Source organism: Scyliorhinus torazame, chromosome 26 (genome assembly GCF_047496885.1).
Source record: "Scyliorhinus torazame isolate Kashiwa2021f chromosome 26, sScyTor2.1, whole genome shotgun sequence".
NCBI lineage: Eukaryota > Metazoa > Chordata > Chondrichthyes > Carcharhiniformes > Scyliorhinidae > Scyliorhinus > Scyliorhinus torazame.
In genome coordinates this window covers 3,727,161-3,753,076 of record NC_092732.1, presented here as the reverse complement: position 1 = coordinate 3,753,076, position 25,916 = coordinate 3,727,161, and the positions used below count along the sequence as shown (strand labels likewise).

General features: G+C 51.6%; 1 long non-coding RNA gene across 1 annotated transcript in view; it reads right to left on the bottom strand.

Annotated features, from left to right (window-relative positions):
- Window positions 1-712: 712 nt before the first annotated feature.
- Window positions 713-25,916, bottom strand: part of LOC140403041 (uncharacterized) — a 240,312-nt gene continuing 215,108 nt past the window's right edge. Inside the window, exon 3 of the long non-coding RNA XR_011938218.1 lies at window positions 713-929. This is a non-coding gene — a long non-coding RNA (uncharacterized lncRNA). The remainder of the gene's footprint in view (window positions 930-25,916) is intronic.

Here is a 25,916-nt window from a genome sequence, read left to right as displayed (position 1 = left end):
TAACACTCTGATATACCCCACACCCCTCACTGTAACACTCTGATATACCCCACACCCCTCACTGTAACACTCTGATATACCCCACACCCCTCACTGTAACACTCTGATATATCCCACACCCCTCACTGTAACACTGATATACCCCACACCCCTCACTGTAACACTCTGATATACCCCACACCCCTCACTGTAACACTGATATACCCCACACCCCTCACTGTAACACTCTGATATACCCCACACCCCTCACTGTAACACTCTGATACACCCCACACCCCTCACTGTAACACTCTGATATGTCCCACACCCCTCACTGTAACACTCTGATATACCCCACACCCCTCACTGTAACACTGATATACCCCACACCCCTCACTGTAACACTCTGATATACCCCACACCCCTCACTGTAACACTCTGATATACCCCACACCCCTCACTGTAACACTCTGATATACCCCACACACCCTCACTGTAACACTCTGATATACCCACACCCCTCACTGTAACACTCTGATATACTCCACACCCCTCACTGTAACACTCTGATATACCACACCCCTCACTGTAACACTCTGATATACCCCACACCCCTCACTGTAACACTCTGATATATCCCACACCCCTCACTGTAACACTCTGATATACCCCACACCCCTCACTGTAACACACTGATATACCCCACACCCCTCCCCACGTTTACTCACAGCTCCAGGATCAGGACGATGTCCGTTCTGCTCTCGAACACATCGCACAGAGCAATCACGTTGGGATGTTGAACTTCCCACAGGATGGCCACCTCGCGGTCAATCTGCTCCCGTTCCAGGCCCCAGCGACTCGTCTTCGTCTTTCTCAGTTTGATGAACTTTGCTGCGAAGGGGTCTCGGGTGGTCTTGGAGTAGCATTTCCTCACTATCCCAAAGTGTCCACTGCACGGGGAGGGGTGAACATCAGTACTGTCAGAATTAACCGTCCCCAACAGACAACCGCAGGACAGGTACAGCACGGGGTTAGATACAGAGTAAAACTCCCTCTACACTGTCCCCATCAAACACTCCCAGGACAGGTACAGCACGGGGTTAGATACAGAGTAAAGCTCCCTCTACACTGTCCCCATCAAACACTCCCAGGACAGGTACAGCATGGGGGTAGATACAGAGTAAAGCTCCCTCTACACTGTCCCCATCAAACACTCCCAGGACAGGTACAGCCCGGGGTTAGATACAGAGTAAAGCTCCCTCTACACTGTCCCCATCAAACACTCCCAGGACAGGTACAGCATGGGGTTAGATACAGAGTAAAGCTCCCTCTACACTGTCCCCATCAAACACTCCCAGGACAGGTACAGCACGTGGTTAGATACAGAGTAAAGCTCCCTCGACACTGTCACCATCAAACACTCCCAGGACAGGTACAGCACGGGGTTAGATACAGAGTAAAGCTCCCTCTACACTGTCCCCATCAAACACTCGCAGGACAGGTACAGCCCGGGGTTAGATACAGAGTAAAGCTCCCTCAACACTGTCCCCATCAAACACTCCCAGAATAGTAACAGCACGGGGTTAGATACAGAGTAAAGCTCCCTCTGCACTGTGTCCATCAAACACTCCCAGGACAGGTACAGCACGGGGTTCGATACAGAGTAAAGCTCCCTCTACACTGTCCCCATCAAACACTCCCAGGACAGGTACAGCACGGGGTTAGATACAGAGTAAAGCTCCCTCTACACTGTCCCCATCAAACACTCGCAGGACAGGTACAGCACGGGGTTAGATACAGAGTAAAGCTCCTTCTACACTGTCCCCATCAAACACTCCCAGGACAGGTACAGCACGGGGTTAGATACAGAGTAAAGCTCCCTCTACAATTTCCCCATCAAACACTCCCAGGACAGGTACAGCACGGGGTTAGATACAGAGTAAAGCTCCCTCTACACTGTCCCCATCAAACACTCCCAGGACAGGTACAGCACGGGGTTAGATACAGAGTAAAGCTCCCTCTACACTGTCTCCATCAAACACTCCCAGGACAGGTACAGCACGGGGTTAGATACAGAGTAAAGCTCCCTCTACACTGTCTCCATCAAACACTCCCAGGACAGGTACAGCACGGGGTTAGATACAGAGTAAAGCTCCCTCTACAGTGTTCCCATCAAACACTCCCAGGACAGGTACAGCACGGGGTTAGATACAGAGTAAAGCTCCATCTACACTGTCCCCATCAAACACTCCCAGGACAGGTACAGCACGGGGTTAGATACAGAGTAAAGCTCCCTCGACACTGTCCGCATCAAACACTCCCAGGACAGGTACAGCACGGGGTTAGATACAGAGTAAAGCTCCCTCTACACTGTTCCCATCAAACACTCCCAGGACAGGTACAGCACGGGGTTAGATACAGAGTAAAGCTCCCTCTACACTGTCCCCATCAAACACTCCCAGGACAGGTACAGCACGGCGTTAGATACAGAGTAAAGCTCCCTCTACACTGTCTCCATCAAACACTCCTAGGACAGGTACAGCACGGGGTTAGATACAGAGTAAAGCTCCCTCTACACTGTCCCCAACAAACACTCCCAGGACAGGTACAGCACGGGGTTAGATACAGAGTAAAGCTCCCTCTACACTGTTCCCATCAAACACTCCCAGGACAGGTACAGCACGGGTTTAGATACAGAGTAAAGCTCCCTCTACACTGTCCCCATCAAACACTCCCAGGACAGGTACAGCACGGGGTTAGATACAGAGTAAAGCTCCCTCGACACTGTCCTCATCAAACACTCCCAGGACAGGTACAGCACGGGGTTAGATACAGAGTAAAGCTCCCTCGACACTGTCCTCATCAAACACTCCCAGGACAGGTACAGCACGGGGTTAGATACAGAGTAAAGCTCCCTCTACACTGTCCCCATCAAACACTCCCAGGACAGGTACAGCACGGGGTTAGATACAGAGTAAAGCTCCCTCTACACTGTCCCCATCAAACACTCCCAGGACAGGTACAGCACGGGGTTAGATACAGAGTAAAGCTCCCTCGACACTGTCCGCATCAAACACTCCCAGGACAGGTACAGCACGGGGTTAGATACAGAGTAAAGCTCCCTCTACACTGTTCCCATCAAACACTCCCAGGACAGGTACAGCACGGGGTTAGATACAGAGTAAAGCTCCCTCTACACTGTCCCCATCAAACACTCCCAGGACAGGTACAGCACGGCGTTAGATACAGAGTAAAGCTCCCTCTACACTGTCTCCATCAAACACTCCTAGGACAGGTACAGCACGGGGTTAGATACAGAGTAAAGCTCCCTCTACACTGTCCCCAACAAACACTCCCAGGACAGGTACAGCACGGGGTTAGATACAGAGTAAAGCTCCCTCTACACTGTTCCCATCAAACACTCCCAGGACAGGTACAGCACGGGTTTAGATACAGAGTAAAGCTCCCTCTACACTGTCCCCATCAAACACTCCCAGGACAGGTACAGCACGGGGTTAGATACAGAGTAAAGCTCCCTCGACACTGTCCTCATCAAACACTCCCAGGACAGGTACAGCACGGGGTTAGATACAGAGTAAAGCTCCCTCGACACTGTCCTCATCAAACACTCCCAGGACAGGTACAGCACGGGGTTAGATACAGAGTAAAGCTCCCTCTACACTGTCCCCAACAAACACTCCCAGGACAGGTACAGCACGGGGTTAGATACAGAGTAAAGCTCCCTCTACACTGTTCCCATCAAACACTCCCAGGACAGGTACAGCACGGGTTTAGATACAGAGTAAAGCTCCCTCTACACTGTCCCCATCAAACACTCCCAGGACAGGTACAGCACGGGGTTAGATACAGAGTAAAGCTCCCTCGACACTGTCCTCATCAAACACTCCCAGGACAGGTACAGCACGGGGTTAGATACAGAGTAAAGCTCCCTCGACACTGTCCTCATCAAACACTCCCAGGACAGGTACAGCACGGGGTTAGATACAGAGTAAAGCTCCCTCTACACTGTCCCCATCAAACACTCCCAGGACAGGTACAGCACGGGGTTAGATACAGAGTAAAGCTCCCTCGACACTGTCCCCATCAAACACTCCCAGGACAGGTACAGCACGGGGTTAGATACAGAGTAAAGCTCCCTCTACACTGCCCCCATCATACACACCCAGGACAGGGACAGCACAGGGTTAGATACAGAGTAAAGCTCCCTCGACACTGTCCTCATCAAACACTCCCAGGACAGGTACAGCACGGGGTTAGATACAGAGTAAAGCTCCCTCTACACTGCCCCCATCATACACACCCAGGACAGGGACAGCACAGGGTTAGATACAGAGTAAAGCTCCCTCTACACTGTCTCCATCAAACACTCCCAGGACAGGGACAGCACGGGGTAAGATACAGAGTAAAGCTCCATCTACACTGTCCCCATCAAACACTCCCAGGACAGGTACAGCACGGGGTTAGATACAGAGTAAAGATTCCTCTACACTGCCCCCATCATACACACCCAGGACAGGGACAGCTCTGGGTTAGATACAGAGTAAAGCTCCCTCTACACTGTCTCCATCAAACACTCCCAGGACAGGTACAGCAACGGGGTTAGATACAGAGTAAAGCTCCCTCTACACTGCCCCCATCATACACACCCAGGACAGGGACAGCACAGGGTTAGATACAGAGTAAAGCTCCCTCTACACTGTCTCCATCAAACACTCCCAGGACAGGTACAGCACGGGGTTAGATGCAGGGTGAAGCTCCCTCTACACTGTCTCCATCAAACGCTCCCAGGACAGGTACAGCACGGGGTTAGATACAGAGTAAAGCTCCCTCTACACTGTCCCCATCAAACACTCCCAGGACAGGGACAGCACAGGGTTAGATACAGAGTAAAGCTCCCTCTACACTGTCTCCATCAAACACTCCCAGGACAGGGACAGCACGGGGTAAGATACAGAGTAAAGCTCCATCTACACTGTCCCCATCAAACACTCCCAGGACAGGTACAGCACGGGGTTAGATACAGAGTAAAGCTCCATCTACACTGTCCCCATCAAACACTCCCAGGACAGGGACAGCACAGGGTTAGATACAGAGGAAAGCTCCCTCTACACTGTCTCCATCAAACACTCCCAGGACAGGTACAGCAACGGGGTTAGATACAGAGTAAAGCTCCCTCTACACTGTCTCCATCAAACACTCCCAGGACAGGTACAGCAACGGGGTTAGATACAGAGTAAAGCTCCCTCTACACTGTCTCCATCAAACACTCCCAGGACAGGGACAGCACAGGGTTAGATACAGAGTAAAGCTCCCTCTACACTGTCCCCATCAAACACTCCCAGGACAGGTACAGCACAGGGTTAGATACAGAGTAAAGCTCCCTCTACACTGTCTCCATCAAACACTCCCAGGACAGGTACAGCAACGGGGTTAGATACAGAGTAAAGCTCCCTCTACACTGTCTCCATCAAACACTCCCAGGACAGGTACAGCAGTGGGGTTAGATACAGAGTAAAGCTCCCTCTACACTGTCTCCATCAAACACTCCCAGGACAGGGACAGCACAGGGTTAGATACAGAGTAAAGCTCCCTCTACACTGTCTCCATCAAACACTCCCAGGACAGGTACAGCACGGGGTTAGATACAGAGTAAAGCTCCCTCTACACTGTCTCCATCAAACACTCCCAGGACAGGGACAGCACAGGGTTAGATACAGAGTAAAGCTCCCTCTACACTGTCTCCATCAAACACTCCCAGGACAGGTACAGCAACGGGGTTAGATACAGAGTAAAGCTCCCTCTACACTGTCCGCATCAAACACTCCCAGGACAGGTACAGCACGGGGTTAGATACAGAGTAAAGCTCCCTCTACACTGTCCCCATCAAACACTCCCAGGACAGGTACAGCATGGGGTTAGATACAGAGTAAAGCTCCCTCTACACTGTCCCCATCAAACACTCCCAGGACAGGTACAGCATGGGGTTAGATACAGAGTAAAGCTCCCTCTACACTGTCCCCATCAAACACTCCCAGTACAGGTACAGCACGGGGTAAGATACAGTGTAAAGCTCCCTCTACACTGTCCCCATCAAACACTCCCAGGACAGGTACAGCACGGGGTTAGATACAGGGTAAAGCTCCCACTACACTGTCCCCATCAAACACTCCCAGGACAGGTACAGCACAGGGTTTGATACAGAGTAAAGCTCCCTCTACACTGTCCCCATCAAACGCTCCCAGGACAGGTACAGCACGGGGTTAGATACAGAGTAAAGCTCCCTCGACACTGTCCCCATCAAACGCTCCCAGGACAGGTACAGCACGGGGTTAGATACAGAGTAAAGCTCCCTCTACACTGTCCCCCATCAAACACTCCCAGGACAGGTACAGCACGGGGTTAGATACAGAGTAAAGCTCCCTCTACACTGTCCCCATCAAACACTCCCAGGACAGGTACAGCACGGGGTTAGATACAGAGTAAAGCTCCCTCTACAGTGTCCCCATCAAACACTCCCAGGACAGGTACAGCACGGGGTTAGATACAGAGTAAAGCTCCCTCTACACTGTCCCCATCAAACACTCCCAGGACAGGTACAGCACGGGGTTAGATACAGAGTAAAGCTCCCTCTACACTGTCCCCATCAAACACTCCCAGGACAGGGACAGCACGGGGTTTGATACAGAGTAAAGCTCCCTCTACACTGTCCCCATCAAACACTCCCAGGACAGGGACAGCATGGGGTTAGATACAGAGTAAAGCTCCCTCGACACTGTCCTCATCAAATACTCCCAGGACAGGGACAGCATGGGGTTAGATACAGAGTAAAGCTCCCTCTACACTGTCCCCATCAAACACTCCCAGGACAGGTACAGCATGGGGTTAGATACAGAGTAAAGCTCCCTCGACACTGTCACCATCAAACACTCCCAGGACAGGTACAGCACGGGGTTAGATACAGAGTAAAGCTCCCTCTACACTGTCCCCATCAAACACTCCCAGGACAGGTACAGCATGGGGTTAGATACAGAGTAAAGCTCCCTCGACACTGTCCCCATCGAACACTCCCAGACAGGTACAGCACGGGATTAGATACAGAGTAAAGCTCCCTCTACACTGTCCCCATCAAACACTCCCAGGACAGGTACAGCACGGGGTTAGATACAGGGTAAAGCTCCCTCTACACTGTCCCCATCAAACACTCCCAGGACAGGTACAGCACGGGGTTAGATACAGAGTAAAGCTCCCTCTACACTGTCCCCATCAAACACTCCCAGGACAGGTACAGCATGGGGTTACATGCATAGTAAAGCTCCCTCTACACTGTCCCCATCAAACACTCCCAGGACAGGTACAGCACGGGGTTAGATACAGAGTAAAGCTCCCTCTACACTGTCCCCATCAAACACTCCCAGGACAGGTACAGCACGGGATTAGATACAGAGTAAAGCTCCCTCTACACTGTCCCCATCAAACACTCCCAGGACAGGTACAGCACGGGGTTAGATACAGAATAAAGCTCCCTCTACACTGTCCCCATCAAACACTCCCAGGACAGGTACAGCACGGGATTAGATACAGAGTAAAGCTCCCTCTACACTGTCCCCATCAAACACTCCCAGGACATGTACAGCACGGGGTTAGATACAGAGTTAAGCTCCCTCTACACTGTCCCCATCAAACACTCCAAGGACAGGTACAGCATGGGGTTAGATTCAGAGTAAAGCTCCCTCTACACTGACCCCATCAAACACTCCCAGGACAGGTACAGCACGGGGTTAGATACAGAGTAAAGCTCCCTCTACACTGACCCCATCAAACACTCCCAGGACAGGTACAGCACGGGGTTAGATACAGAGTAAAACTCCCTCTACACTGTCCCCATCAAACACTCCCAGGACAGGTACAGCACGGGATAAGATACAGAGTTAAGCTCCCTCTACACTGTACCCATCAAACACTCCCAGGACAGCTACAGCACGGGGTTAGATACAGAGTAAAGCTCCCTCCACACTGTCCCCATCAAAAACTCCCAGGACAGGTACAGCACGGGATAAGATACAGAGTAAAGCTCCCTCTACACTGTACCCATCAAACACTCCCAGGACAGGTACAGCACGGGGTTAGATACAGAGTAAAGCTCCCTCTACACTGACCCCATGAAACACTCACAGGACAGGTACAGCACGGGGTTAGATATAGAGTAAAGCTCCCTCTACACTGACCCCATCAAACACTCCCAGGACAGGTACAGCACGGGGTTAGATACAGAGTAAAGCTCCCTCTACACTGTCCCCATCAAACACTCCCAGGACAGGTACAGCACGGGATTAGATACAGAGTAAAGCTCCCTCTACACTGTCCCCATCAAACACTCCCAGGACAGGTACAGCACGAGATTAGATACAGAGAAAAGCTCCCTCTACACTGTCCCCATTAAACACTCCCAGGACAGACACAGCACGGGGTTAGATACAGAGTAAAGCTCCCTCTACACTGTCCCCATCAAACACTCCCAGGACAGGTACAGCACGGGATTAGATACAGAGTAAAGCTCCCTCTACACTGTCCCCATTAAACACTCCCAGGACAGGCACAGCACCGAGATAGATACAGAGTAAAGCTCCCTCTACACTGTCCCCATTAAACACTCCCAGGACAGGTACAGCACAGGGTTAGATAGAGAGTAAAGCTCCCTCTACACTGTCCCCATCAAACACTCCCAGGACAGGTACAGCACGGGGTTAGATACAGAGTAAAGCCCCCTCTACACTGTCCCCATCAAACACTCCCAGGACAGGTACAGCACGGGGTTAGATACTGAGTAAAGCTCCCTCTACACTGTCCCCATCAAACACTCCCAGGACAGGTACAGCACGGGGTGAGATACAGAGTAAATCTCCCTCTGCACTGTCCCCATCAAACACTCCCAGGACAGGTACAGCACGGGGTTAGATACTGAGTAAAGCTCCCTCTACACTGTCCCCATCAAACACTCCCAGGACAGGGACAGCACAGGGTTAGATACAGAGTGACGCTCCCTCTACACTGTCCCCATCAAACACTCCCAGGACAGGTACAGCACGGGGTTAGATACAGAGTAAAGCTCCCTCTACACTGTCCCCCTCAAACACTCCCAGGACAGGTACAGCACGGGGTTAGATACAGAGTAAAGCTCCCTCTACACTGTCCGCATCAAACACTCCCAGGACAGGTACAGCACGGGTTAGATACAGAGTAAAGCCCCCTCTACACTGACCCCATCAAACACTCCCAGGACAGGTACAGCACGGGGTTAGATACAGAGTAAAGCTCCCTCGACACTGACCCCATCAAACACTCCCGGGACAGCTACAGCACGGGGTTAGATACAGAGTAAAGCTCCCTCGACACTGTCACCATCAAACACTCCCAGGACAGGTACAGCACGGGGTTAGATACAGAGTAAAGCTCCCTCTACACTGTCCCCATCAAACACTCCCAGGACAGGTACAGCATGGGGTTAGATACAGAGTAAAGCTCCCTCGACACTGTCCCCATCGAACACTCCCAGACAGGTACAGCACGGGGTGAGATACAGAGTAAAGCTCCCTCTACACTGTCCCCATCAAACACTCCCAGGACAGGTACAGCACGGGGTTAGATACAGGGTAAAGCTCCCTCTACACTGTCCCCATCAAACACTCCCAGGACAGGTACAGCACGGGGTTACATGTATAGTAAAGCTCCCTCTACACTGTCCCCATCAAACACTCCCAGGACAGGTACAGCACGGGGTTAGATACAGAGTAAAGCTCCCTCTACACTGTCCCCATCAAACACTCCCAGGACAGGTACAGCACGGGATTAGATACAGAGTAAAGCTCCCTCTACATTGTCCCCATCAAACACTCCCAGGACAGGTACAGCACGGGGTTAGATACAGAATAAAGCTCCCTCTACACTGTCCCCATCAAACACTCCCAGGACAGGTACAGCACGGGATTAGATACATAGTAAAGCTCCCTCTACACTGTCCCCATCAAACACTCCCAGGACATGTACAGCACGGGGTTAGATACAGAGTAAAGCTCCCTCTACACTGTCCCCATCAAACACTCCAAGGACAGGTACAGCATGGGGTTAGATTCAGAGTACAGCTCCCTCTACACTGACCCCATCAAACACTCCCAGGACAGGTACAGCACGGGGTTAGATACAGAGTAAAGCTCCCTCTACACTGACCCCATCAAACACTCCCAGGACAGGTACAGCACGGGGTTAGATACAGAGTAAAACTCCCTCTACACTGTCCCCATCAAACACTCCCAGGACAGGTACAGCACGGGATAAGATACAGAGTTAAGCTCCCTCTACACTGTACCCATCAAACACTCCCAGGACAGCTACAGCACGGGGTTAGATACAGAGTAAAGCTCCCTCCACACTGTCCCCATCAAAAACTCCCAGGACAGGTACAGCACGGGATAAGATACAGAGTAAAGCTCCCTCTACACTGTACCCATCAAACACTCCCAGGACAGGTACAGCACGGGGTTAGATACAGAGTAAAGCTCCCTCTACACTGTCCCCATCAAACACTCACAGGACAGGTACAGCACTGGGTTAGATATAGAGTAAAGCTCCCTCTACACTGACCCCATCAAACACTCCCAGGACAGGTACAGCACGGGGTTAGATACAGAGTAAAGCTCCCTCTGCACTGTCCCCATCAAACACTCCCAGGACAGACACAGCACGGGGTTAGATACAGAGTAAAGCTCCCTCTACACTGTCCCCATCAAACACTCCCAGGACAGGTACAGCACGGGATTAGATACAGAGTAAAGCTCCCTCTACACTGTCCCCATTAAACACTCCCAGGACAGGCACAGCACGGAGATAGATACAGAGTAAAGCTCCCTCTACACTGTCCCCATTAAACACTCCCAGGACAGGTACAGCACAGGGTTAGATAGAGAGTAAAGCTCCCTCTACACTGTCCCCATCAAACACTCCCAGGACAGGTACAGCACGGGGTTAGATACAGAGTAAAGCCCCCTCTACACTGTCCCCATCAAACACTCCCAGGACAGGTACAGCACGGGGTTAGATACTGAGTAAAGCTCCCTCTACACTGTCCCCATCAAACACTCCCAGGACAGGTACAGCACGGGGTGAGATACAGAGTAAATCTCCCTCTGCACTGTCCCCATCAAACACTCCCAGGACAGGTACAGCACGGGGTTAGATACTGAGTAAAGCTCCCTCTACACTGTCCCCATCAAACACTCCCAGGACAGGGACAGCACGGGGTTAGATACAGAGTGACGCTCCCTCTACACTGTCCCCATCAAACACTCCCAGGACAGGTACAGCACGCGGTTAGATACAGAGTAAAGCTCCCTCTACACTGTCCCCCTCAAACACTCCCAGGACAGGTACAGCACGGGGTTAGATACAGAGTAAAGCTCCCTCTACACTGTCCGCATCAAACACTCCCAGGACAGGTACAGCACGGGTTAGATACAGAGTAAAGCCCCCTCTACACTGACCCCATCAAACACTCCCAGGACATGTACAGCACGGGGTTAGATACAGAGTAAAGCTCCCTCTACACTGACCCCATCAAACACTCCCGGGACAGCTACAGCACGGGGTTAGATACAGAGTAAAGCTCCCTCCACACTGTCCCCATCAAACAATCCCAGGACAAGGACAGCACGGGGTTAGATACAGAGTAAAGCTCCCTCTACACTGTCCCCATCAAACACTCACAGGACAGGTACAGCACGGGGTTAGATACAGAGTAAAGCTCCCTCTACACTGACCCCATCAAACACTCCCAGGACAGGTACAGCACGGGATTAGATACAGAGTAAAGCTCCCTCTACACTGTCCCCATTAAACACTCCCAGGACAGGCACAGCACGGGGATAGATACAGAGTAAAGCTCCCTCTACACTGTCCCCATTAAACACTCCCAGGACAGGTACAGCACGGGGTTAGATAGAGAGTAAAGCTCCCTCTACACTGTCCCCATCAAACACTCCCAGGACAGGTACAGCACGGGGTTAGATACAGAGTAAAGCCCCCTCTACACTGTCCCCATCAAACACTCCCAGGACAGCTACAGCACGGGGTTAGATACAGAGTAAAGCTCCCTCTCCACAGTCCCCATCAAACACTCACAGGACAGGGACAGCACGGGGTTAGATACAGAGTAAAGCTCCCTCTACACTGTCCCCATCAAACACTCCCAGGACAGGTACAGCACGGGGTTAGATACAGAGTAAAGCTCCCTCTAAACTGTCCCCATCAAACACTCCCAGGACAGGTACATCACGGGGTGAGATACAGAGTAAAGCTCCCTCTTCACTGTCCCCATTAAACACTCCCAGGACAGGTACAGCATGGGATTAGATACAGAGTAAAGCTCCCTCTACACTGACCCCATCAAACACTCCCAGGACAGGTACAGCACGGGGTTAGATACAGAGTAAAACTCCCTCTACACTGTCCCCATCAAACACTCCCAGGACAGGTACAGCACGGGATAAGATACAGAGTTAAGCTCCCTCTACACTGTACCCATCAAACACTCCCAGGACAGCTACAGCACGGGGCTAGATACAGAGTAAAGCTCCCTCCACACTGTCCCCATCAAAAACTCCCAGGACAGGTACAGCACGGGATAAGATACAGAGTAAAGCTCCCTCTACACTGTACCCATCAAACACTCCCAGGACAGGTACAGCACGGGGTTAGATACAGAGTAAAGCTCCCTCTACACTGTCCCCATCAAACACTCGCAGGACAGGTACAGCACGGGGTTAGATATAGAGTAAAGCTCCCTCTACACTGACCCCATCAAACGCTCCCAGGACAGGTACAGCACGGGGTTAGATGCAGAGTAAAGCTCCCTCTACACTGTCCCCATCAAACACTCCCAGGACAGGTACAGCACGGGATTAGATACAGAGTAAAGCTCCCTCTACACTGTCCCCATCAAACACTCCCAGGACAGGTACAGCACGAGATTAGAGACAGAGAAAAGCTCCCTCTACACTGTCCCCATTAAACACTCCCAGGACAGACACAGCACGGGGTTAGATACAGAGTAAAGCTCCCTCTACACTGTCCCCATCAAACACTCCCAGGACAGGTACAGCACGAGATTAGAGACAGAGAAAAGCTCCCTCTACACTGTCCCCATCAAACACTCCCAGGACAGGTACAGCACGGGATTAGATACAGAGTAAAGCTCCCTCTACACTGTCCCCATTAAACACTCCCAGGACAGGCACAGCACGGGGATAGATACAGAGTAAAGCTCCCTCTACACTGTCCCCATTAAACACTCCCAGGACAGGTACAGCACAGGGTTAGATAGAGAGTAAAGCTCCCTCTACACTGTCCCCATCAAACACTCCCAGGACAGGTACAGCACGGGGTTAGATACTGAGTAAAGCTCCCTCTACACTGTCCCCATCAAACACTCCCAGGACAGGTACAGCACGGGGTTAGATACAGAGTAAAGCTCCCTCTACACTGTCCCCATCAAACACTCCCAGGACAGGTACAGCACGGGATTAGATACAGAGTAAAGCTCCCTCTACACTGTCCCCATCAAACACTCCCAGGACAGGTACAGCACGGGGTTAGATACAGAATAAAGCTCTCTCTACACTGTCCCCATCAAACACTCCCAGGACAGGTACAGCACGGGATTAGATACAGAGTAAAGCTCCCTCTACACTGTCCCCATCAAACACTCCCAGGACATGTACAGCACGGGGTTAGATACAGAGTAAAGCTCCCTCTACACTGTCCCCATCAAACACTCCAAGGACAGGTACAGCATGGGGTTAGATTCAGAGTAAAGCTCCCTCTACACTGACCCCATCAAACACTCCCAGGACAGGTACAGCACGGGGTTAGATACAGAGTAAAGCTCCCTCTACACTGACCCCATCAAACACTCCCAGGACAGGTACAGCACGGGGTTAGATACAGAGTAAAACTCTCTCTACACTGTCCCCATCAAACACTCCCAGGACAGGTACAGCACGGGATAAGATACAGAGTAAAGCTCCCTCTACACTGTACCCATCAAACACTCCCAGGACAGGTACAGCACGGGGTTAGATACAGAGTAAAGCTCCCTCTACACTGTCCCCATCAAACACTCACAGGACAGGTACAGCACGGGGTTAGATATAGAGTAAAGCTCCCTCTACACTGACCCCATCAAACACTCCCAGGACAGGTACAGCACGGGGTTAGATACAGAGTAAAGCTCCCTCTACACTGTCCCCATCAAACACTCCCAGGACAGGTACAGCACGGGATTAGATACAGAGTAAAGCTCCCTCTACACTGTCCCCATCAAACACTCCCAGGACAGGTACAGCACGAGATTAGATACAGAGAAAAGCTCCCTCTACACTGTCCCCATTAAACACTCCCAGGACAGACACAGCACGGGGTTAGATACAGAGTAAAGCTCCCTCTACACTGTCCCCATCAAACACTCCCAGGACAGGTACAGCACGGGATTAGATACAGAGTAAAGCTCCCTCTACACTGTCCCCATTAAACACTCCCAGGACAGGCACAGCACGGAGATAGATACAGAGTAAAGCTCCCTCTACACTTTCCCCATTAAACACTCCCAGGACAGGTACAGCACAGGGTTAGATAGAGAGTAAAGCTCCCTCTACACTGTCCCCATCAAACACTTCCAGGACAGGTACAGCACGGGGTTAGATACAGAGTAAAGCCCCCTCTACACTGTCCCCATCAAACACTCCCAGGACAGGTACAGCACGGGGTTAGATACTGAGTAAAGCTCCCTCTACACTGTCCCCATCAAACACTCCCAGGACAGGTACAGCACGGGGTGAGATACAGAGTAAATCTCCCTCTGCACTGTCCCCATCAAACACTCCCAGGACAGGTACAGCACGGGGTTAGATACTGAGTAAAGCTCCCTCTACACTGTCCCCATCAAACACTCCCAGGACAGGGACAGCACGGGGTTAGATACAGAGTGACGCTCCCTCTACACTGTCCCCATGAAACACTCCCAGGACAGGTACAGCACGGGGTTAGATACAGAGTAAAGCTCCCTCTACACTGTCCCCCTCAAACACTCCCAGGACAGGTACAGCACGGGGTTAGATACAGAGTAAAGCTCCCTCTACACTGTCCGCATCAAACACTCCCAGGACAGGTACAGCACGGGTTAGATACAGAGTAAAGCCCCCTCTACACTGACCCCATCAAACACTCCCAGGACATGTACAGCACGGGGTTAGATACAGAGTAAAGCTCCCTCTACACTGACCCCATCAAACACTCCCGGGACAGCTACAGCACGGGGTTAGATACAGAGTAAAGCTCCCTCGACACTGTCACCATCAAACACTCCCAGGACAGGTACAGCACGGGGTTAGATACAGAGTAAAGCTCCCTCTACACTGTCCCCATCAAACACTCCCAGGACAGGTACAGCATGGGGTTAGATACAGAGTAAAGCTCCCTCGACACTGTCCCCATCGAACACTCCCAGACAGGTACAGCACGGGGTGAGATACAGAGTAAAGCTCCCTCTACACTGTCCCCATCAAACACTCCCAGGACAGGTACAGCACGGGTTTAGATACAGGGTAAAGCTCCCTCTACACTGTCCCCATCAAACACTCCCAGGACAGGTACAGCACGGGGTTAGATACAGAGTAAAGCTCCCTCTACACTGTCCCCATCAAACACTCCCAGGACATGTACAGCACGGGGTTAGATACAGAGTAAAGCTCCCTCTACACTGTCCCCATCAAACACTCCAAGGACAGGTACAGCATGGGGTTAGATTCAGAGTACAGCTCCCTCTACACTGACCCCATCAAACACTCCCAGGACAGGTACAGCACGGGGTTAGATACAGAGTAAAGCTCCCTCTACACTGACCCCATCAAACACTCCCAGGACAGGTACAGCACGGGGTTAGATACAGAGTAAAACTCCCTCTACACTGTCCCCATCAAACACTCCCAGGACAGGTACAGCACGGGATAAGATACAGAGTTAAGCTCCCTCTACACTGTACCCATCAAACACTCCCAGGACAGCTACAGCACGGGGTTAGATACAGAGTAAAGCTCCCTCCACACTGTCCCCATCAAAAACTCCCAGGACAGGTACAGCACGGGATTAGATACAGAGTAAAGCTCCCTCTACACTGTACCCATCAAACACTCCCAGGACAGGTACAGCACGGGGTTAGATACAGAGTAAAGCTCCCTCTACACTGTCCCCATCAAACACTCACAGGACAGGTACAGCACGGGGTTAGATATAGAGTAAAGCTCCCTCTACACTGACCCCATCAAACACTCCCAGGACAGGTACAGCACGGGGTTAGATACAGAGTAAAGCTCCCTCTACACTGTCCCCATCAAACACTCCCAGGACAGGTACAGCACGGGATTAGATACAGAGTAAAGCTCCCTCTACACTGTCCCCATCAAACACTCCCAGGACAGGTACAGCACGAGATTAGATACAGAGAAAAGCTCCCTCTACACTGTCCCCATTAAACACTCCCAGGACAGACACAGCACGGGGTTAGATACAGAGTAAAGCTCCCTCTACACTGTCCCCATCAAACACTCCCAGGACAGGTACAGCACGGGATTAGATACAGAGTAAAGCTCCCTCTACACTGTCCCCATTAAACACTCCCAGGACAGGCACAGCACGGAGATAGATACAGAGTAAAGCTCCCTCTACACTGTCCCCATTAAACACTCCCAGGACAGGTACAGCACAGGGTTAGATAGAGAGTAAAGCTCCCTCTACACTGTCCCCATCAAACACTCCCAGGACAGGTACAGCACGGGGCTAGATACAGAGTAAAGCCCCTTCTACACTGTCCCCATCAAACACTCCCAGGACAGGTACAGCACGGGGTTAGATACTGAGTAAAGCTCCCTCTACACTGTCCCCATCAAACACTCCCAGGACAGGTACAGCACGGGGTGAGATACAGAGTAAATCTCCCTCTGCACTGTCCCCATCAAACACTCCCAGGACAGGTACAGCACGGGGTTAGATACTGAGTAAAGCTCCCTCTACACTGTCCCCATCAAACACTCCCAGGACAGGGACAGCACGGGGTTAGATACAGAGTGACGCTCCCTCTACACTGTCCCCATCAAACACTCCCAGGACAGGTACAGCACGGGGTTAGATACAGAGTAAAGCTCCCTCTACACTGTCCCCCTCAAACACTCCCAGGACAGGTACAGCACGGGGTTAGATACAGAGTAAAGCTCCCTCTACACTGTCCACATCAAACACTCCCAGGACAGGTACAGCACGGGTTAGATACAGAGTAAAGCCCCCTCTACACTGACCCCATCAAACACTCCCAGGACATGTACAGCACGGGGTTAGATACAGAGTAAAGCTCCCTCTACACTGACCCCATCAAACACTCCCGGGACAGCTACAGCACGGGGTTAGATACAGAGTAAAGCTCCCTCCACACTGTCCCCATCAAACAATCCCAGGACAAGGACAGCACGGGGTTAGATACAGAGTAAAGCTCCCTCTACACTGTCCCCATCAAACACTCACAGGACAGGTACAGCACGGGGTTAGATACAGAGTAAAGCTCCCTCTACACTGACCCCATCAAACACTCCCAGGACAGGTACAGCACGGGATTAGATACAGAGTAAAGCTCCCTCTACACTGTCCCCATTAAACACTCCCAGGACAGGCACAGCACGGGGATAGATACAGAGTAAAGCTCCCTCTACACTGTCCCCATTAAACACTCCCAGGACAGGTACAGCACGGGGTTAGATAGAGAGTAAAGCTCCCTCTACACTGTCCCCATCAAACACTCCCAGGACAGGTACAGCACGGGGTTAGATACAGAGTAAAGCCCCCTCTACACTGTCCCCATCAAACACTCCCAGGACAGCTACAGCACGGGGTTAGATACAGAGTAAAGCTCCCTCTCCACAGTCCCCATCAAACACTCACAGGACAGGGACAGCACGGGGTTAGATACAGAGTAAAGCTCCCTCTACACTGTCCCCATCAAACACTCCCAGGACAGGTACAGCACGGGGTTAGATACAGAGTAAAGCTCCCTCTAAACTGTCCCCATCAAACACTCCCAGGACAGGTACAGCACGGGGTGAGATACAGAGTAAAGCTCCCTCTTCACTGTCCCCATTAAACACTCCCAGGACAGGTACAGCATGGGATTAGATACAGAGTAAAGCTCCCTCTACACTGACCCCATCAAACACTCCCAGGACAGGTACAGCACGGGGTTAGATACAGAGTAAAACTCCCTCTACACTGTCCCCATCAAACACTCCCAGGACAGGTACAGCACGGGATAAGATACAGAGTTAAGCTCCCTCTACACTGTACCCATCAAACACTCCCAGGACAGCTACAGCACGGGGTTAGATACAGAGTAAAGCTCCCTCCACACTGTCCCCATCAAAAACTCCCAGGACAGGTACAGCACGGGATAAGATACAGAGTAAAGCTCCCTCTACACTGTACCCATCAAACACTCCCAGGACAGGTACAGCACGGGGTTAGATACAGAGTAAAGCTCCCTCTACACTGTCCCCATCAAACACTCACAGGACAGGTACAGCACGGGGTTAGATATAGAGTAAAGCTCCCTCTACACTGACCCCATCAAACGCTCCCAGGACAGGTACAGCACGGGGTTAGATGCAGAGTAAAGCTCCCTCTACACTGTCCCCATCAAACACTCCCAGGACAGGTACAGCACGGGATTAGATACAGAGTAAAGCTCCCTCTACACTGTCCCCATCAAACACTCCCAGGACAGGTACAGCACGAGATTAGAGACAGAGAAAAGCTCCCTCTACACTGTCCCCATTAAACACTCCCAGGACAGACACAGCACGGGGTTAGATACAGAGTAAAGCTCCCTCTACACTGTCCCCATCAAACACTCCCAGGACAGGTACAGCACGAGATTAGAGACAGAGAAAAGCTCCCTCTACACTGTCCCCATCAAACACTCCCAGGACAGGTACAGCACGGGATTAGATACAGAGTAAAGCTCCCTCTACACTGTCCCCATTAAACACTCCCAGGACAGGCACAGCACGGGGATAGATACAGAGTAAAGCTCCCTCTACACTGTCCCCATTAAACACTCCCAGGACAGGTACAGCACAGGGTTAGATAGAGAGTAAAGCTCCCTCTACACTGTCCCCATCAAACACTCCCAGGACATGTACAGCACGGGGTTAGATACAGAGTAAAGCCCCCTCTACACTGTCCCCATCAAACACTCCCAGGACAGGTACAGCACGGGGTTAGATACTGAGTAAAGCTCCCTCTACACTGTCCCCATCAAACACTCCCAGGACAGGTACAGCACGGGGTGAGATACAGAGTAAATCTCCCTCTGCACTGTCCCCATCAAACACTCCCAGGACAGGTACAGCACGGGGTTAGATACTGAGTAAAGCTCCCTCTACACTGTCCCCATCAAACACTCCCAGGACAGGTACAGCACGGGGTTAGATACAGAGTAAAGCTCCCTCTACACTGTCCCCCTCAAACACTCCCAGGACAGGTACAGCACGGGGTTAGATACAGAGTAAAGCTCCCTCTACACTGTCCGCATCAAACACTCCCAGGACAGGTACAGCACGGGTTAGATACAGAGTAAAGCCCCCTCTACACTGACCCCATCAAACACTCCCAGGACATGTACAGCACGGGGTTAGATACAGAGTAAAGCCCCCTCTACACTGTCCCCATTAAACACTCCCAGGACAGACACAGCACGGGGTTAGATACAGAGTAAAGCTCCCTCTACACTGTCCCCATCAAACACTCCCAGGACAGGTACAGCACGAGATTAGAGACAGAGAAAAGCTCCCTCTACACTGTCCCCATCAAACACTCCCAGGACAGGTACAGCACGGGATTAGATACAGAGTAAAACTCCCTCTACACTGTCCCCATTAAACACTCCCAGGACAGGCACAGCACGGGGATAGATACAGAGTAAAGCTCCCTCTACACTGTCCCCATTAAACACTCCCAGGACAGGTACAGCACAGGGTTAGATAGAGAGTAAAGCTCCCTCTACACTGTCCCCATCAAACACTCCCAGGACAGGTACAGCACGGGGTTAGATACAGAGTAAAGCCCCCTCTACACTGTCCCCATCAAACACTCCCAGGACAGGTACAGCACGGGGTTAGATACTGAGTAAAGCTCCCTCTACACTGTCCCCATCAAACACTCCCAGGACAGGTACAGCACGGGGTGAGATACAGAGTAAATCTCCCTCTGCACTGTCCCCATCAAACACTCCCAGGACAGGTACAGCACGGGGTTAGATACTGAGTAAAGCTCCCTCTACACTGTCCCCATCAAACACTCCCAGGACAGGTACAGCACGGGGTTAGATACAGAGTAAAGCTCCCTCTACACTGTCCCCCTCAAACACTCCCAGGACAGGTACAGCACGGGGTTAGATACAGAGTAAAGCTCCCTCTACACTGTCCGCATCAAACACTCCCAGGACAGGTACAGCACGGGTTAGATACAGCGTAAAGCCCCCTCTACACTGACCCCATCAAACACTCCCAGGACATGTACAGCACGGGGTTAGATACAGAGTAAAGCTCCCTCTACACTGACCCCATCAAACACTCCCGGGACAGCTACAGCACGGGGTTAGATACAGAGTAAAGCTCCCTCCACACTGTCCCCATCAAACAATCCCAGGACAAGGACAGCACGGGGTTAGATACAGAGTAAAGCTCCCTCTACACTGTCCCCATCAAACACTCACAGGACAGGTACAGCACGGGGTTAGATACAGAGTAAAGCTCCCTCGACACTGACCCCATCAGACACTCCCAGGACAGGTACAGCACGGGATTAGATACAGAGTAAAGCTCCCTCTACACTGTCCCCATTAAACACTCCCAGGACAGGCACAGCACGGGGATAGATACAGAGTAAAGCTCCCTGTACACTGTCCCCATTAAACACTCCCAGGACAGGTACAGCACGGGGTTAGATAGAGAGTAAAGCTCCCTCTACACTGTCCCCATCAAACACTCCCAGGACAGGTACAGCACGGGGTTAGATACAGAGTAAAGCCCCCTCTACACTGTCCCCATCAAACACTCCCAGGACAGCTACAGCACGGGGTTAGATACAGAGTAAAGCTCCCTCTCCACAGTCCCCATCAAACACTCACAGGACAGGGACAGCACGGGGTTAGATACAGAGTAAAGCTCCCTCTACACTGTCCCCATCAAACACTCCCAGGACAGGTACAGCACGGGGTTAGATACAGAGTAAAGCTCCCTCTAAACTGTCCCCATCAAACACTCCCAGGACAGGTACAGCACGGGGTGAGATACAGAGTAAAGCTCCCAATTCACTGTCCCCATTAAACACTCCCAGGACAGGTACAGCATGGGATTAGATACAGAGTAAAGCTCCCTCTACACTGACCCCATCAAACACTCCCAGGACAGGTACAGCACGGGGTTAGATACAGAGTAAAACTCCCTCTACACTGTCCCCATCAAACACTCCCAGGACAGGTACAGCACGGGATAAGATACAGAGTTAAGCTCCCTCTACACTGTACCCATCAAACACTCCCAGGACAGCTACAGCACGGGGTTAGATACAGAGTAAAGCTCCCTCCACACTGTCCCCATCAAAAACTCCCAGGACAGGTACAGCACGGGATAAGATACAGAGTAAAGCTCCCTCTACACTGTACCCATCAAACACTCCCAGGACAGGTACAGCACGGGGTTAGATACAGAGTAAAGCTCCCTCTACACTGTCCCCATCAAACACTCACAGGACAGGTACAGCACGGGGTTAGATATAGAGTAAAGCTCCCTCTACACTGACCCCATCAAACACTCCCAGGACAGGTACAGCACGGGGTTAGATGCAGAGTAAAGCTCCCTCTACACTGTCCCCATCAAACACTCCCAGGACAGGTACAGCACGGGATTAGATACAGAGTAAAGCTCCCTCTACACTGTCCCCATCAAACACTCCCAGGACAGGTACAGCACGAGATTAGAGACAGAGAAAAGCTCCCTCTACACTGTCCCCATTAAACACTCCCAGGACAGACACAGCACGGGGTTAGATACAGAGTAAAGCTCCCTCTACACTGTCCCCATCAAACACTCCCAGGACAGGTACAGCACGGGGTTACATACAGAGTAAAGCTCCCTCCACACTGTCCCCATCAAACACTCCCAGGACAGGTACAGCACGGGGTTATATACAGAGTAAAGCTCCCTCTACACTGTCCCCATCAAACACTCCCAGGACAGGTACAGCACGGGATTAGATACAGAGTAAAGCTCCCTCTACACTGTCCCCATTAAACACTCCCAGGACAGGCACAGCACGGGGATAGATACAGAGTAAAGCTCCCTCTACACTGTCCCCATTAAACACTCCCAGGACAGGTACAGCACAGGGTTAGATAGAGAGTAAAGCTCCCTCTACACTGTCCCCATCAAACACTCCCAGGACAGGTACAGCACGGGGTTAGATACGGAGTAAAGCCCCCTCTACACTGTCCCCATCAAACACTCCCAGGACAGGTACAGCACGGGGTTAGATACTGAGTAAAGCTCCCTCTACACTGTCCCCATCAAACACTCCCAGGACAGGTACAGCACGGGGTGAGATACAGAGTAAATCTCCCTCTGCACTGTCCCCATCAAACACTCCCAGGACAGGTACAGCACGGGGTTAGATACTGAGTAAAGCTCCCTCTACACTGTCCCCATCAAACACTCCCAGGACAGGTACAGCACGGGGTTAGATACAGAGTAAAGCTCCCTCTACACTGTCCCCCTCAAACACTCCCAGGACAGGTACAGCACGGGGTTAGATACAGAGTAAAGCTCCCTCTACACTGTCCGCATCAAACACTCCCAGGACAGGTACAGCACGGGTTAGATACAGAGTAAAGCCCCCTCTACACTGACCCCATCAAACACTCCCAGGACATGTACAGCACGGGGTTAGATACAGAGTAAAGCTCCCTCTACACTGACCCCATCAAACACTCCCGGGACAGCTACAGCAAGGGGTTAGATACAGAGTAAAGCTCCCTCCACACTGTCCCCATCAAACAATCCCAGGACAAGGACAGCACGGGGTTACATACAGAGTAAAGCTCCCTCTACACTGTCCCCATCAAACACTCACAGGACAGGTACAGCACGTGGTTAGATACAGAGTAAAGCTCCCTCTACACTGACCCCATCAAACACTCCCAGGACAGGTACAGCACGGGATTAGATACAGAGTAAAGCTCCCTCTACACTGTCCCCATTAAACACTCCCAGGACAGGCACAGCACGGGGATAGATACAGAGTAAAGCTCCCTCTACACTGTCCCCATTAAACACTCCCAAGACAGGTACAGCACGGGGTTAGATAGAGAGTAAAGCTCCCTCTACACTGTCCCCATCAAACACTCCCAGGACAGGTACAGCACGGGGTTAGATACAGAGTAAAGCCCCCTCTACACTGTCCCCATCAAACACTCCCAGGACAGCTACAGCACGGGGTTAGATACAGAGTAAAGCTCCCTCTCCACAGTCCCCATCAAACACTCACAGGACAGGGACAGCACGGGGTTAGATACAGAGTAAAGCTCCCTCTACACTGTCCCCATCAAACACTCCCAGGACAGGTATAGCACGGGGTTAGATACAGAGTAAAGTTCCCTCTAAACTGTCCCCATCAAACACTCCCAGGACAGGTACAGCACGGGGTGAGATACAGAGTAAAGCTCCCTCTTCACTGTCCCAATCAAACACTCCCAGGACAGGTACAGCACAGGGTTAGATCCAGAGTAAAGCTCCTTCTACACTGTCCCCATCAAACACTCCCAGGACAGGTACAGCACGGGGTTAGATACAGAGTAAAGCTCCCTCTACACTGTCCCCATCAAACACTCCCAGGACATGTACAGCACGGGGTTAGATACAGAGTAAAGCTCCTTCTACACTGTCCCCATCAAACACTCCCAGGACAGGTACAGCACGGGGTTAGATACAGAGTAAAGCTCCCTCTACACTGTCCCCATCAAACACTCCCAGGACAGGTACAGCACGGGATTAGATACAGAGTAAAGCTCCCTCTACACTGTCCCCATTAAACACTCCCAGGACAGGTACAGCACGGGGTTAGATACAGAGTAAAGCTCCCTCTACACTGTCCCCATCAAACACTCCCAGGACAGGTACAGCACGGGATTAGATACAGAGTAAAGCTCCCTCTACACTGTCCCCATTAAACACTCCCAGGACAGGCACAGCACGGGGATAGATACAGAGTAAAGCTCCCTCTACACTGTCCCCATTAAACACTCCCAGGACAGGTACAGCACAGGGTTAGATAGAGAGTAAAGCTCCCTCTACACTGTCCCCATCAAACACTCCCAGGACAGGTACAGCACGGGGTTAGATACAGAGTAAAGCCCCCTCTACACTGTCCCCATCAAACAATCCCAGGACAGGTACAGCACGGGGTTAGATACTGAGTAAAGCTCCCTCTACACTGTCCCCATTAAACACTCCCAGGACAGGTACAGCACGGGGTGAGATACAGAGTAAATCTCCCTCTGCACTGTCCCCATCAAACACTCCCAGGACAGGTACAGCACGGGGTTAGATACTGAGTAAAGCTCCCTCTACACTGTCCCCATCAAACACTCCCAGGACAGGGACAGCACGGGGTTAGATACAGAGTAAAGCTCCCTCTACACTGTCCCCATCAAACACTCCCAGGACAGGTACAGCACGGGTTAGATACAGAGTAAAGCCCCCTCTACACTGACCCCATCAAACACTCCCAGGACATGTACAGCACGGGGTTAGATACAGAGTAAAGCTCCCTCTACACTGACCCCATCAAACACTCGCAGGACAGGTACAGCACGGGGTTAGATACAGAGTAAAGCTCCCTCTACACTGTCCCCATCAAACACTCCCAGGACATGTACAGCACTGGGTAAGATACAGAGTAAAGCTCCCTCTTCACTGTCCCCATCTAACACTCCCAGGACAGGTACAGCACGGGTTAGATACAGCGTAAAGCCCCCTCTACACTGACCCCATCAAACACTCCCAGGACATTTACAGCACGGGGTTAGATACAGAGTAAAGCTCCCTCTACACTGACCCCATCAAACACTCCCGGGACAGCTACAGCACGGGGTTAGATACAGAGTAAAGCTCCCTCCACACTGTCCCCATCAAACAATCCCAGGACAAGGACAGCACGGGGTTAGATACAGAGTAAAGCTCCCTCTACACTGTCCCCATCAAACACTCACAGGACAGGTACAGCACGGGGTTAGATACAGAGTAAAGCTCCCTCGACACTGACCCCATCAGACACTCCCAGGACAGGTACAGCACGGGATTAGATACAGAGTAAAGCTCCCTCTACACTGTCCCCATTAAACACTCCCAGGACAGGCACAGCACGGGGATAGATACAGAGTAAAGCTCCCTGTACACTGTCCCCATTAAACACTCCCAGGACAGGTACAGCACGGGGTTAGATAGAGAGTAAAGCTCCCTCTACACTGTCCCCATCAAACACTCCCAGGACAGGTACAGCACGGGGTTAGATACAGAGTAAAGCCCCCTCTACACTGTCCCCATCAAACACTCCCAGGACAGGTACAGCACGGGGTTAGATACTGAGTAAAGCTCCCTCTACACTGTCCCCATCAAACACTCCCAGGACAGGTACAGCACGGGGTGAGATACAGAGTAAATCTCCCTCTGCACTGTCCCCATCAAACACTCCCAGGACAGGTACAGCACGGGGTT